This window comes from Psammomys obesus, unplaced genomic scaffold, assembly GCF_907164565.1.
Source record: "Psammomys obesus unplaced genomic scaffold, mPsaObe1.curated_primary_1811, whole genome shotgun sequence".
Classification (NCBI taxonomy): domain Eukaryota; kingdom Metazoa; phylum Chordata; class Mammalia; order Rodentia; family Muridae; genus Psammomys; species Psammomys obesus.
This window is the reverse complement of record NW_026586463.1, coordinates 4,972,639-4,980,654: the sequence shown is the minus strand read 5'-3', so window position 1 is coordinate 4,980,654 and position 8,016 is coordinate 4,972,639. Positions and strand designations below refer to the sequence as shown.

At 41.6% G+C, this 8,016-nt stretch overlaps 1 pseudogene; it reads right to left on the bottom strand.

Annotated features, from left to right (window-relative positions):
* Positions 1-923: 923 nt before the first annotated feature.
* LOC129672452 (60S ribosomal protein L10a-like) overlaps positions 924-8,016 on the bottom strand; it is a 144,652-nt pseudogene continuing 137,559 nt past the window's right edge.

The window sequence follows — 8,016 nt, the reverse complement described above, 5'->3', positions numbered from 1 at the left end:
GGTAATTATAAAATTTAACAGGTATCTGTGTCTTGTTATTTGTGATAGCGGGTTAGGTAATATTGCCGAGATTACCTAGGATTTTAGGACTAATATAATAATATATAGCACAACACCATTGATATTTGCTACAATACAAATAAATAAAAACCATATTGAAACAACATCTAAATATCTCTCTGGATTCTATCTTTATTTTTGCTGGACTAATATTTTCAGTATTGCACTAATCTTTATTTAAAACACTGAGATATAATTTTATGTCTTTTATTCTAATGTTTTAATAACTATCCAATGAACCATAATAAAATTCCATATTACATTAGCTTACAATGTACTGGCTGATTTGACACCTAGCTTCTAATTAAATCACTTTTTCTTTCCCTTATCTTCACATAATTAGTTCTAATTTCTTTGTCCTTAGCTTGGACCCTGACAAAGCCATTCCTGTCACAGAGTTCTTAACATTTTCTGACTAAATCCAGGATCTTTGAAAGATTTATCTTCCATTCATAGAGCTCAAGCAGATATTGCTTCCACGAGGATGTGATTCTAGAGAGAAATATCCTTCACGACTCTGCTTTGCAGGCATACTCACTCCATCATTATGTTCTTCCAAATGTCTTCCTAGAATTTGATTACTTAAGATTCATTATTTATTATATTTACTATTTCATTTTTTCTCATTGCAAAAGTTCTGTGAAGATCAAAATGTCTCCTGTCATGCCTAGAATCCTGTCCCCTGAAACAAAGATGGTGCTTGGTACATTGATCAAATCAAAAGCAGATGAAAAACCGAATGGATAAGGCAATATACTCATATGACATATTACTGTTTTCCAATGGAAGGACTCAAGGATTAGGAAGATCTACAGATGTTGTCATGTCATATACGATGTCTATTTATTTGTTTGTTTGTAGCACTAAGGTTTATTGGGGCCCGTCGTGCTCTTGATGCACAAAGCCCTGAGGTTTTGCCATTTCTTCTTCAGCATGGACACCAGGAAATTGACAACCAGATGGATGTTGTAGACCAGCTCATTATCGGTCATCTGCATGCAGCACACAGCAACAGCCAGACATTGAACCTTCTTCATCTGGAACTTGATCAATGGTTTCACACACCAGCTTTGGCCACAATGATTTCACTGTGTGTCTGTAGGAAAGGAAACTTGCCAGCCTTCTTTAGACATGGTCCTAGGATACAGGAGATCTGCTTAATGAGAGCCTCATTGGCCATAAAGGCATCATACTTCTTGCCCAGCTTTTTTTTTTACCAACTTCGTGATTTTATTAGGCTTCATCGGTGCCTCAGTGTCCATGTGGTATCCTCGTTGTGCTGCTGATCCCCACAAGACTCACACCATGATCTTGGAGCAAGGGATAGATTTAAGCATGACAGTGTTAGAGAAGGTTTTGTCCTTCTGAGAGACAGTTCTTCGGGCTGATCCTCAACTCCACCGTTCCCAGAAACCTGTGGCACTTGAGCTAGTTCTGGTGCGGTGCCAGACTTCCCACAGCACCTCGTACGGCGCGTCACAAGAGGCTCTGCAGCTCATGGCTGCGTGAGCTCTGAAAACTTGGAAAGAGTGAGATGCATTACTTCTTAAAACACCTCAGAAGTATCTCCATGAATTTCAAACTCTCCTACCCACTCAAAAGTTACCTAGTACATTTCTTCAATTAAAATTATCCATATGTAAAACTCAAATTACAAATTACAAAGTCCAGGGTTGGGGGAATTCAAGATGGGGGAGAGCGTTCCAAGATGGTGGTGCAGAGAGGATACTGTGTCTAACAAGCAGGACAACAGCGACTGCACAGCAACCAACAGACAGAACTGTATGTCCTAAAACACCAGTGGTTGCTGTTTCCCAGGTGAGAGGAAACCCCATGGTACTGGAAGCAATTGGGTCCATTCTCAGGTCACCCAGGTAAACCCCGGAAGAGTTTCTGGGTCCCAGGAGGCATTCGGCTACCAGTCCAGAGACACACACCTGCACACTCTGATCACCACCACAGAAAACTCTGGGACCCACAACTCCAGATACTGGGTTTTCCAGTAAACAGAAAACCCCATTGTCTGGGAAGAAATTGGGACTGATCTCAGGTCACCCAGGTCCCAGGCTCTGGCAGGAACTCAGCTACTAGCCCAGAGACATACCTCCAAAATGTTTTGGTGTAACTCTAACCAAGCAAGTGAAAGATTTGTAGGACAAGAACTTCAAGATTCTGGGGAAAGAAATTGAAGAAGATATCAGAAGAAAGAAAAATCTCCCATGCTCATGGATCAGTAGGATTAACATAGCAAAAAATGGCCATCTTACCAAAAGCAATCTATACTTTCAATGCAATTCCCACCAAATTACCAACACAATTCTTTACAAACCTTGATAGAAAAATTATCAACTTCATATAGAATAACAAGAAACCCAGAATAGCTAAAACAATCCCCTACAATAAAAGATCTTCTGGAGGTAGCGTCATCCCTGATTTCAAGCTGTACTATCAAGCAACAATACTAAAAACTGAACGGTACTGGCATAGAAACTTACTCGTGGATCAACGGAATTGAACAGAAGAACCAGAAATAAACCCACATAAATATAGACACCTGATTTTTGACAAAATGCCAAAACCATACAATGGAAAAAGATAGCACCTTCAACAAATGGTGCTGGTCTTACTGGATGTCCACGTGGAGAAAATGCAAATAGACCCATATATATCACCCTGCATAAAACTAAAGTCCAAGTGGATTAAAGACCTCAACATAAAACCAGAAACACTAAATCTGTTGGAAGAAAAATTGGGGAAGAGCCTCAAACTCATAGGCACAAAGATCTACAATTAATAATGGGACCTCATGAAACTGAAAAGCTTCTGTAAAGCAAAGGACACTGTCAACAGAACAAAATGATAGCCGACAGAATGGGAAAAGATCTTCACCAACCCTATATCCGATAAAGGACTAATATCCAGAATATATAAAGGACTCAAGAAATTAAGATATGAACAAACCAAATAATCCAATTTAAAAATGGGGTACAGAGCTAAGCAGAGAATTCTCAACAGAGAAATATAAAATAGCAGAGAAACACTTAAAGAAATGCTCAACATCCTTAGTCATCAGGAAAATGCAAATCAAAATGACTCTGAGATTCCATCTTGCACCTATCAGAATGACTAAGATCAAAAACTCAAGTGACAACTCATGATGGAGAAGATGTGGAGAAAATGGAACACTCCTCCATTGCTGATGCAAATGTAAACTTGTACAACCACTTTGGAAATGAATCTGGTGCTTTCTCAGACAATTAGGAATAGTGCTACCTCAAGATCAAGCTATACCACTCCTGGGCATATATTCAAAAGATGCCCCACCACTCAATAAGAACATTTGCTCAACTATGTTCATAGCAGCTTTATTTGTAATATCCAGAATATGGAAACAACCTACATGTCCCTCAATGGAGGAATGGATACAGAAATTGTGGTACATTTACCCAATGGAATACTACTCAACTATTAAAAACAAGGAAATCACGAAATTTGTAGGCAAATGGATGGAAATGGAAGAGATCATCCTTAGTGAGATAACCCAGAAACAGAAAGACAGGCTTGGTATACACTCATTTATAAATGGATATTAGCCATATAATATAGGATAGTCATCTTCAGACCTAAGGAAGCTAAACACTAATGAAGACCTAGGGAGGATGCTTACATCTCATTCAGAATAGCAAACAGTATAAACACCAGAAGCAATGGAAGAGAGGAAACAGGATGTGAGCCTACTGTATAGGGTCCTCTGAAAGGATTCACTCAACAGTGGATGGAAGCAGATGCTAAGACTAAGAGTCAACCTTTGGGCAGAGTGCGTGAGTCTTATAAAGGAAGAGAGAGGTGGGAATAGAGCAACATGGAGGGGACAGGAGCCCCACACAAAGACCAACAAAACTAAAAGATGTGAGCCCAGGGGGTCCTGTACAGACTGTTGCACCAACTGAGGACCATACATGGAGAGGACTTAAACCCCAGCTCAGATGTGTCCTATTGACAGCTCAGTCTCCATGTGGATCTTTGAGTGAGGGGAGCAGGGGCTGCCTCTATCACAAAAGCAGTTGCCTGCTCTTTGATCACCTGCCCCTGGTGATGAGGCCCTGCCAGGCCATGGAGGAGGACAATCCAGGCAGTTCTGATGAGACTTAACAAGCTATGGGCAGATGGCAATAGTAGAGAACTTCCCCTTTCAGTGAACTAAGGGAAGGGAATAGGGGAAAGAAAGTAGGGAGGGTGGGACTGGGTGAGTTGAGGGAGGGGGCTTCAACTGGGATAAATAATGAATAAATAGTGAAGAAAAATTAATAATTTAAAAAATTACAAATTCCATTTTAAAATAATATTTTCAAGTGAATAGATAATTAGACATCATCTGTTTATTTCAGTCTACAAGAACATTTTTTGCATTAATTTATTAAAAATCTACTGCAGGGGGGGGCGGAGCCAAGATGGCGACTAGCACACACAGTTTCCAAGCTGTGGAAGAGAAAAAGTTCTGAGTTGATGAGTGGAAGAACTTCTGAAGCCAGGGAAACAACGGAGAGACTTTCTAAACAACAGGGAACATCGCCGGAGGTGAAAACCTTGGTCTCGGGTCACCCAGGGACTTGTTTGGGGAAGGTGAGAAACGATCCTTTGATCTCTCGGCACTCCCCTCCCCCAGACCTCCCTCCTCCTCGGCACAGCGGACTCGCCTTTCTCAGCGCAGACCTAACTGCCTGAGGCCTGCAGCCACTGAGGCTGAGCCCCAAGTCCTTTATCGGCAAAGGCCAGCAGTACTGTGTCTCGGAGCCCCAGATTCACGCGCGGCAGCTGTACCATCCTCCCAGGGCCCGAGTCTGCTAGACGCCATACTAGCTCCGCAGGATCGCGATCACTGACGGTACGGCCCGCCCAATACCACAGTGACAGAGAATACGCTATATACTCACCAAAACCAGACAGAAACGCCATACAAGCTAGACACACCAGGCGCTGGGCCTCCGAAGCTTGGAGAGCACAGTAAAGAGACCCCAGGACTTCCCAGAAAGCATCTGGACTAGCAACCCAGTCTCCAGTTACAGCGGGACTTTCTAACCTGGCGGCGGAGCAGCACTGAGCTGGCGGGGCACATCAGCCCTCCAGTTTAAGACTAACCAGGGCCAAACCAGAGAACAGAAAGGCTGGTTACCCCGATTCCCACTGACGTGACCACCCTGAAATCTCCAGCTGCAGCAAGACCTCATAACCTGGCAGTGACAGCAGCACAGAACTGGCGGAGCACATCAAAGAAGCAGGGCCAAACCAGAGAGCAGACAGCCCAGATATGCCGATCTCTGCCAAGTGTCCTGCCTGTAAGTGAGTGCACCCTTGAGAATCTGCAGCTCCACTGATCCTGGCTTCTTCTAAAACAGAAGCCAGGCATCGAACCCCCTCCCACCCATATACCCACTTTGGGAAACAGAGGGGCACTTGGAACATTGAAGTTCCTGCTCTGTGGGTCTAATTGAGGAGTTAAGGCAGTTAATGCCAGAAATTGCGCTGCGATCATCACTAGCGCCTGCGACATATACATTGCAGAGCCCCTCCCACACACTCAAGGGTTCAACATTAGCCATCACTCTGTCCCTCGAGACACACGCCCACACCCACTTACACACACACACACACACACATATACACACACACGCACGCACGCTTGCATTTGCCTCTGTTTGCGCCTGCGTACTTTCCTCCCACAGGTACAGCTAGTCCTCAGCATACGCTAAGGACACGGGACCTCTCTCAACTTCCTGAAGAATTCTCCAGACTCGAGAGAGAGACAGTACCAGTCTGATCGGCTGAATCCAAAAACAAACAGGGAAGGTCTCAGATAAGCCAATGGCCAGGGGTAGGTGAAAGAACATTTCCAACATAAATCAGGACATCATGACTTCACCAGCAAACCCCAAAATCGATGGATATTCCAATTCATCAGAAGCACAGGAAAATGACCTTAAAGCCATGCTTGCTCAATTATTTGAGGCTCATAAGGAGGAAATGAACAAATCTTTCAAAGAGATGGCCAGTCAATTGGAGGTAAAGAAAGAAGAAATAGACAAAACCCTTAAAGAAACACAGGCAAACATAGCCAAACAAATAGAGGCACAAGTAGAGAAGAAATTAGTGGCATACAAAAAGGAAATGAACAAAGAAATAGAGTCCATCGTAGAGAGACAGGAATCCAAATTCAAACACATAAAAGAAATGGTGCAAGGCATGAAAACAGAATTAGAATCAATAAAGAAAACACAAAGTGAGAAAACTCTTGAGCTGGAGAACTTGGAGAAAAGATCAGGAACCACAAAAGTAAGCATCACCAACAGAATACAAGAGATGGAAGAGAGAATCTCTGGAGCTGAAGACACACTTGCAGAAATTGATACTTCTCTCAAAGAAAAAGTAAAATCAGAAAAATTTCAATCACAAAATATCCAAGAAATCAAGGATGCTATGAAAAGACAAAATCTAAGAATAATAGGAATTGATGAAAAAGAAGACTCCAGGCTCCAAGGTCCAGAAAATATTTTCAAAAAAATCATAGAAGAAAATTTTCCCAACTTAAAGAAAGAGATGTCCATAAATATACAAGAGGCCTACAGAACACCAAATAGACTAGACCAGAAAAGAAACACATCACGTCACATCATAGTCAAAACACTAAATCTACAGAACAAAGAAAAGATATTAAAAGCAGCAAGGGAAAAAGGCCAAGTAACATATGAAGGTAGACCTATCAGAATCACACCAGACTTCTCACCAGAAACTATGAAAGCCAGAAGGGCCTGGGCAAGCATCATGGAGACTCTAAGAGATCACAAATGTCAACCCAGACTACTATACCCTGCAAAGCTTTCAATCAACATAGATGGAGAAAACAAAATATTCCATGACAAAACTAAATTTACGCAATATCTATACAGCAAACCAACCCTACAGAAGATACTAGAAGGAAAACTCCAATCCAACGAAAACGAATTCACCCAAGAAAACAGGGCATACAGATAATGTCCCAACAAAAATGAAAAGAAAACAAGCAATGAAACAAGGTAAGATCATCGACTCCATTACACAAGGAACTAACATGCATTGGTCAATATTATCTATCAATATTAATGGACTCAACTCACCAATAAAAAGACACAGGCTAACAGAATGGTTACGGAAACAGGACCCAACATTCTGTTGCATCCAAGAAACACACCTATGCAACAAAGATAAACACTACCTCAGAGTAAAGGGCTGGAAAAATGTTTTTCAAGCAAATGGTTCCAGAAAACAAGCTGGAGTAGCCATCCTAATATCTAATAAAATAGACTTTCAACCGAAGTTAATCAAAAAAGATAAGGAGGGCCACTATATTCTCATCAAAGGAAAAATCCAACAAGAGGACATCACAATTTTGAATATCTATGCCCCAAATACAAGAGTACCTACATTCGTAAATGAAACAATATTAAAGCTTAAATCATACATTGATCCTAATACCTTAATAGTGGGAGACTTCAACACCCCACTCTCATCAAGGGACAGATCAACCAGACAGACACCAAATAGGGAAATGAAAGCACTCACAGAATCCCTAAATCAAATGGACCTAATAGATGTCTACAGATCTTTTCACCCAAACTCAAAAGAGTACACCTTCTTTTCAGCACCACATGGAACCTTCTCCAAAATAGACCATATAGTTGGTCACAAAGCAAGCCTCAACAGATACAAAAGGATTGAAATAATCCCTTGTATACTATCTGACCACCATGGACTAAAGCTGGACATCAACAACAACAGAAACAACAAAAAGCCGACACGCACATGGAAACTGAACAACTTACTACTCAATGACAGCTGGGTCAAGGAAGAAATAAAGAAAGAAATTAAAGACTTTCTAGAATTCAATGAAAATGAAGGCACAACATACCCAAATTTATGGGA